Source organism: Melanerpes formicivorus, unplaced genomic scaffold, assembly GCF_026170545.1.
Source record: "Melanerpes formicivorus ecotype bairdi unplaced genomic scaffold, bMelFor1.0.p_v2 SCAF_183, whole genome shotgun sequence".
In the NCBI taxonomy this organism is placed as follows: domain Eukaryota; kingdom Metazoa; phylum Chordata; class Aves; order Piciformes; family Picidae; genus Melanerpes; species Melanerpes formicivorus.
This window is the reverse complement of record NW_027142535.1, coordinates 166,821-173,935: the sequence shown is the minus strand read 5'-3', so window position 1 is coordinate 173,935 and position 7,115 is coordinate 166,821.

The window sequence follows — 7,115 nt, the reverse complement described above, 5'->3', positions numbered from 1 at the left end:
TGTGCTTGAAAGCCCCCCAGAGGCCGTGCAGAGTGGTGCTCGCAGTAGCTCTGTGCAAGTCTGCCATGGGCTCAGGAGGCCAGTATCTAGAGAGAGGGAGAGGGAAGGACAGTGACACTTCTAAGACAGTTTTAAAGAAATAATTATGAGAAGAGGCAAATTAATTCTGGGGACTCATGTGATATATCTGTTCAAGAGAAAAAAAAATGAAGGAGGTTTCTGACCATAACCAGGCTGACAAAGCACAGTAATGTGGTTTCCTATGGGATTCAACTCCTCCTGCATTGCACAGGACACTTCAACAGCTGTCCTGACAAGCTCTAAGTAATGAACTTAATCCACCCTGTGCGAGCAATGGGGCAAAAGGTTACAAAATCCATGTATGCAATTGAGATGTGTTACGTTGGGATGCCCAGGATACAGCTCATCAAGCTCTCCTAGTGTTTAGACGCAAGATGGAAGAAGGAAGGGGGAAGACAGAGCAGAAGGTCTATTTAAATATGAAACTCCTAGGCTGAAAGAAAAGAAAAACATTTTAAAGAGCACTCAGTGAGACTCTGTCACCAGCATAGCTAATCACAGAATCACTTGAGTGTTAGGGGCTGGAAGGGACCCCAAAATAGCATCCGGTCCAACCCCTGTGCCAGTGCAGGATCACCTGGGGCAGGTTTTGAATATCTCCAGAGACTCCACTAACTCTCTGGGCAGCCTGCTCCCGGGCTCTAGCACACACAGTGAAAAGGTTTTCCCTTCTGTTCCTGTGGAACTTCCTCCTTTTATTCGTCGGACACAGCGGAGCCGCTGGGTCGTGTTGCTGCGGCAAGGTGACCCACCCTGTAGTTCAGGGCCTGGGTCTGTGCCTTCATGGCAGCCTGTTCCCTTGGCACCCTGTCAGCTTAACAGCCCTGTACTCGGGGCCTGTGTGACGAGTTGTGGAGCCCTCCATCCCCCTTCTGTCCCCAGCAGCAGCCCAAGGTCCCTGTAAGCAGGGCTGGGGAGGCTGCTTTAGGCAGCTAACAGGAACCAACCTTGCCTGGCCCTTAGGGGGCTGAGGTCAGTCCCTGGGCTCCTGAAGAGGTGGTGTTGCGCTGCTGCCAGGAGGGCCGGCCCGTAGGTGGGGCACGGGCCAGAGCCTGTGGCTCTCTGTGGGGCTTTTTGGGAGTGCTGCTGAGGCCTCACTCTGTCCTGTTGGCATCCTTTGTCAGGGTAGCCAGATCCTAGGCCTGATGTCTATCGTTAGCTCAATTGCAGAATTTCCTCGTCTGCTGTTCCTGTCCGTAAATTTTTGCCAGTGCTTCTGTAATAAAAAGGTTTTTATTTCTCCTGTAACTTGCAAGCTGGTGACCTCCTTAGGAGCACCACTGTGTTGTTCACAAAGTTCTTTGCTGTTGCAAAGCTGGGAGAAGTGTGAGGTTCAGCTGATGAAGTTTCTCTCTTTAGGGGTGTCTGCTCAGCCGTCCTCTTCCTGGATCTCGGAGCTTTGTCTCTCCCTGTTTGCGGTGCCCCGACAAGGACTTGTGCCGACACATCCTCGGGAAGCTGAAACCACCAAAGGGTTTAATGGGTTTGAGACAAAATTCACCCAACTCCTTCTGCGGTGGTGTACGGGAAAGAGTCGGTAGGGGAAGCCGCAGGACAGCCTGCAGCAAAGCTCAGGACTTGCTCCCTCGCCTCTGCCTTCTGCACGTCTCCTCGTCGGCCGCCTGTAAGCGAGACGCTTCGCCAGCTGGCTTGTTTGAATTCAGTAAAGTTATGGCATGGAAGTTATCTGGTAGGAGTCGTTGCTAAACAGATGTAGTTGAAGCTTTGTATCTTCCGTTCTCTCTACTAGTTATTCTAATCTTGCCCTGTTGGTTTAGCCCATCAGTTTTCATGTTCTCTTCATCTATTAGTAGCATAAGAAAGGGCCCCTTGATTCCAGTATTTCTTGCTGTAGTTCAGAGGTAGAGTTGGAGTTGGCTTTCCCTCTGACCTTTTATACTTTTACTTTGTGTTAAGTGGAACCCAAAACTGAATAGGATACTTTGTGTAAAGCTTGAGCAGCCCTTAACTTTCGAATTATTATACTGCATGCACTACTGCTTTGCAACATTCACAGGACTGTGGTGGTGTCAGACGGTTCACTTGCATTTAGCTCCTCAGGGGCCAGGCCTTCCTTTGGGCTGATAGTCTTGGCCAAAGCTGCAATGTTCAGTCCTTGCTGTGAAAGGCAGGAGGTTCATCAGGAGGTTTCCTTTCTGAGGAGGTTCCCCTCAGAAAGGAAACTGGTGACATGGTCACAAGTGATGAGGAAAAGGCTGAGGTGCTTAATAACTTCTTTACCTCAGTCTTCAGTGCAAGGGCCTCTAGCCACACTCCTGATGTTGTGGAAGTCAAAGCCAGGGACAGGGAGGAAGAACTGCCCATTGTAAGTGCAGATCAGGTTCGTGATCATCTGAAGAACCTGAAAGTGTTCAAGTCCATGGGACCCGACGGGTTACACCCACGGGTGCTGAGAGAACTGGCAGAGGAGGTTGCTAAACCCCTCTCTATTATATTTCAAAAGTCCTGGCAGTCTGGTGAAGTCCCCACAGACTGGAAAAGGGGAAACATTGCCCCCATCTTCAAAAAGGGCAAGAAGGAGGAACCAGGGAACTCCAGGCCAGTCAGTCTCACCTCTGTGCCTGGAAAGATCATGGAGCAGATCCTCCTGGAGTCACTACTCGCTCAAAAGAATAGTGAAGAGGTGATTGGGAACAGTCAGCATGGCTTTGCCAAGGGCAAATCCTGCCTGACCAACCTGGTGGCCTTCTATGAGCAGGTGACAAAATTAATAGATGAGGGGCGAGCAACTGATGTCATTTACCTGGGCCTGAGCAAAGCCTTCCACACTGTCCTGCACCACATCCTGGTCTCCAGGCTGGTGACACATGGGTGTGATGGGTGGACCACTAGATGGATAAGGAACTGGCTTGATGGCCGCACCCAAAGAGTGGCTGTCAATGGCTCCATGTCCCAGTGGAGGCCAGGGACAAGCGGAGTCCCTCAGGGATCAGTCCTGGGACCTGTCTTGTTCAACATCTTTGTGGGTGACATGGACAGTGGCATTGAGTGCACCCTCAGCAAGTTTGCTGATGACACCAAGCTGTGTGGTGCAGCAGACACGCTGGAGGGAAGGGAGGCCATCCAGAGGGACCTGGACAGGCTGGAGAGGTGGGCACAAGCCAACCTCATGAAGTTCAATAAGAGCAAGTGCATGGTCCTGCATCTGGGTCGAGGCAATCCCAGGCACAAATCCAGGCTGGGCAGGGACTGGCTGGAAAGCAGCCCTGAAGAGAGAGACTTGGGGGTGCTGGTGGACAAAAAGCTCAACATGAGCTCTCAGTGTGCACTTGCAGCCCGCAAGGCCAATCAGATCCTGGGCTGCATCAGGAGAAGTGTGGCTAGCAGGTCGAGGGAGGTGATCCTCCCCCTCTGCTCAGCCCTGGTGAGACCCCACCTGGAGTACTGTGTCCAGTTCTGGAGCCCCTATTACAAGAGGGATGTGGAGGTGCTGGAACGTGTCCAGAGAAGGGCCACGAGGATGATCAGAGGGCTGGAGCACCTCTCCTATGAGGGCAGACTGAAGGAGTTGGGGCTGTTCAGTCTGCAGAAGAGAAGGCTCCGAGGTGACCTAATTGTGGCCTTCCAGTATCTGAATGGGGCCTACAGGAAGGCTGGGGAAGTTTGCTTTATTTTGTGCCTTTTTGGGGGTGAATCAAAGGGAGTGGGGGGATTGTGGGTGGGCTGGTTCTGCCACGTGGGGCAGCGGGCTGCTGCAGCAGAGGAGCAGGTGAGCGAGGGCTGATGGCCCCCCCCTAAAGTGCTGAAAATTCCCCGAGGGGAGCACAATATCTTTAAAAGTGTAAGTACTGGGGTGAGGCGAGGCGGAGGCAAACCTCTGGTTTGCAGCTGGAGAGGGAGGGCTTGGAGTGACTGGTGCGTAAGAAAGCTTTGGAAACGACCCCTGTCTGCCCTCTCTGCTTCTAAAAGGCTTTTAGCATTGGAAAATAAAACCCACGTGGGGGCCCGGCTGCTGCCCACGCCCAGGGAGGTGCTCAGTGCTGCCACCCGGTGTGTAACGGCCGGCAGTGCAGCCGTGCCGCGGCGTGTGCCGCCCCGTGGGAGCTCAATGCTGCCACCCGGTGTGTAATGGCCGGCAGTGCAGCCGTGCCGCGGGAGCACTGGGAGCATGACCCAGGAATTGCCAGTACCCCCTTCAGCCCCCCATTTCCCTCCCACAGCCCTTTACAGCCTCCCAGTCCATTCCATTTTCTCCTACAGCTTTCCCAGTCTGGGAGGAGACTGGTAGGGGCTGGAAGTTTCTGGGAGAGTCTGGGAGCCATACCTGCAGCAGCTGGAGTCAGACCTGGAGCCCTGAGGGACAACTGGAAGCAGCAGGAACCCAACTGGGACAAAACTGGGAGCCAGCTGTGAAAGTGCCCTCCCAGTCCATTCCCACTATGTCCCCTCCCTGTTCCTCCAAGTCCCCTCCCATACTGTCCCACTCCCCTCCCAGTCACCTCCCAGTCCCTCCCTGTTTATTCCTGTCCCTCCCAGTACCTCCCAATCCCTTCTACTCCTATCCCAGTAGGGACCAGGACCAGGAGGCACTGGGAGACATACCTGGACCAGCTGGAGGCATTGCTGGAGCCCTGGAACACAACTGGAAGCAGCAGGAACCCAACTGGGAGCACTAGGGGTCCCTGGGAGGAACTGGGAGACAACTGGGGGAGCACAGGAGTATCTCCCCATGACCACCCAGTGCCCCCCTGAGCCCCTCCAGACCGCCCCAAAGTCTTTCCACAGTCTCTGAGTTCTTCCCAGTGCCATGTAGAGCCCTTCCCAGTACCTTAGAATTCCCCAGTGCCCCTCACTCCCCCCCAGTAACCTTCCCCCCCCAGATCCTTTCACAGCCTCCCAGTACCTCCCAGTACTGTCCTGAGCTCCTCCCAGTCCTTTCCCAGTCTGGGAGGAGGCTGGCAGGGACTGAGAGGCACTGGGAGGGACTGGGAGCCATACCTGCAGCAGCTGGAGTCAGTTCTGGAGCCCTGGGAGACAACTGGAAGCAGCAGGAACCCAACTGGGAGCACTGGGAGCACTGAGAGTATGTCCCCATAGCTCCCAGTGCCCCCCTGAGCCCCTCCAGACTGCCCCAAAGTCTCTCCACAGTCTCTGAGTTCTTCCCAGTGCCATTCAGAGCCCTTCCCAGTACCTCCCAGTTATCCCTTATAGTTCTCCAGTGCCCCTCACTCCCCCCCAGTAACCCTCCCCCCCCAGAGTCCTTCCACAGCCTCCCAGTACCTTCTAGTACTTCCCAGTAACCCCCAGTTCCTCCTAGTACCTCCCAGTCTCACATAATCAACCAGGTTTGAAGAGACCTCAGATCTCATCAATTCCCTCCTATGTCTGCATCCCTATCCCCTCCTCACAATTAAACCATGGCTCCAGGTGCCACATCCAGTTCTTTTTTGGAACACCTCCAGGAATGGGGACTCCACCACCTCCCTGGGCAGCACATTCCAATGGCCAATTCCTCTTTCTGGGATGAACTTTGTCCTCACCTCCAGCCTAAACCTCCCCTGGCACAGCTTGAGACTGTGTCCTCTTGTTCTGGTACTGGGTGCCTGGGTGAACAGACCAACCCCCACCTGCCTACAACCTGCCCTCAGGTAGTTGTAGAGAGCAAGAAGGTCTCCCCTGAGCCTCCTCTTCTCCAGGCTAAGCAACCCCAACTCCCTCAGCCTTGCCTCACAGGGCTGTGCTCCAGACCCCTCCCCAGCTTTGTTGCCCTTCTCTGGACACCTTCCAGCATCTCAACATCTTTCCTAAACTGAGGGGCCCAGGAACTGGACCCAGAACTCAAGGTGTGGCCTGACCAGTGCTGAGCACAGGGCAGAATGACCTCCCTGCTCCTGCTGGCCGCACTGTTCCTGATGCAGGCCAGGATGTATTTAGCCTTCTTGGCCACCTGGGCACACTGCTGGATCATGTTCAGCTGGTGTCAACCAGCACCCTCAGGTCCCTTTCTGCCTGGTTCCTCTCCAGCTAGTCTGACCCCAGCCTGTAGCAATGCCTGGGGTTGTTGTGGTAATGTGTAGAACCTGGCACTTGGATGTGTTCAATATCATGCCCTTGGACTCTGCCTGGAGGAAAGCAGAAAGTATCTATGGAAGGTTTCAGGACAGGAAAGAACAACAGGCTGCTGACGACGGAAGAACGGTCTGATGATAAAGAAGAGCTGACTGCAGTAAACAGCCTGAAGTGCGAGACAGAAGGACACTCGCCTCCGTGCCGGAGAAGCTCAATCCCTCCCAGTCTCCTTCTCATCTTGCAGCGTGGCAGATTTCCCGGAGTGGGAAAGCAGAGCCGCGCTCTCTTTGGTCAGTGCAGTTTAGGTGGGAAGTGCTTCCACTGGCTCCACTGGTCCAGATCACCCCAGTTTGGGCTCTGTTTACTTTGGGGCCATTTGGGCCCATTTAGGATCCTCTGTGGGACTTTTTTCCCAGTTGTTCTCAGTCCCTTCCAGTTCCTTCGGAGCTCTCTCACAGTTCTCCCCAGTGCCTCCCACTTGAGCCTCCACTACCTCTTAGTCTCTACCAGTTTCCTCCCAGTTTTCTTTCAGTCTCTGACAGTTTCCTCCTCCTTCCCTCCCAGATTCCACCTCGTGCCCTCCCAGTCACTCCCAGTTTCTTCCCAGTCTCTTCCAGTTCTCTCCCAGTCCTTGGTGGGAGGAAACTGTTGGGACCGGGAGGGCACCGGGAGGAGGCCATTACTGTGTAGTTTGGTAATACTGACGGCTGCAGCTGGTGCTGAGCTAAACAGAATGATCACAGAAGGCTTTTGCTCTGAAGCCAGAGCTGCCTGCTGGCGGAACGAACGTTTTTCTGACAGCTCTTGGAGGAACATTTCTGTACAGGTGTTCCCCAGGGCTCCTCAGCTGCTCAGAACTCAACGTGTTGCCTCGGAGGGGAATAAAACCCATGGAAAGCTGAGAGTGAGGTGACAACGCAGGCACCGCCCCCCCAGCGTGGCACCGCCCCCCCAGCGTGGCACCGCCCCCCTCCAGCGTGGCACCGCCTCCCTCCAGCGTGGCA